The sequence below is a fragment of the Myotis davidii genome, unplaced genomic scaffold, assembly GCF_000327345.1.
Source record: "Myotis davidii unplaced genomic scaffold, ASM32734v1 scaffold32, whole genome shotgun sequence".
NCBI classification, from domain to species: Eukaryota; Metazoa; Chordata; class Mammalia; order Chiroptera; family Vespertilionidae; genus Myotis; species Myotis davidii.
The window spans coordinates 1,703,980-1,704,467 of NW_006286587.1; positions in this window are offsets into that span (position 1 = coordinate 1,703,980).

The window sequence follows — 488 nt, forward strand, 5'->3', positions numbered from 1 at the left end:
AACCTGCTCTGTGCATGACAGGGGGCGGTGCCCCTACTCCACAATCGTCCCTGCTCTGAGCCCGACCAGGGGCTGCATCTAGGGATTGGGCCTGCCTTCTGTCACCCGGGAGCAGACCTTAGCCAGCAGGTCGTTATCTCCCTTGGGGTCCCAGACCGCGAGAGGGCACAGGCCGGGCTGAGGGACCCCCCTCCCCCCAAGTGCACAAATTTTTGTGCACTGGGCCATACCCTAATATATATAAAGAGCTAGGTGCCATCACGACCGAACAGGTGACCGGTCACCATGAAGTGCATGGAGCACCTCTCGGTCCCTGGCCCCTGAGCCGCTCACCATGAGCGGGTGCTGGTGGTGGGGCGGGACTGGGGACTGTTGAGCAGCAGGGGCGGGCTGCTTCCTGGGGTGGCAGCAAGCTTAGGGGAGCAGTCACCGGGCGGCAGCGAGTTTCACGGAGCAGCCACTGGGTGGGGGTGCAGTCATCTTTGTGC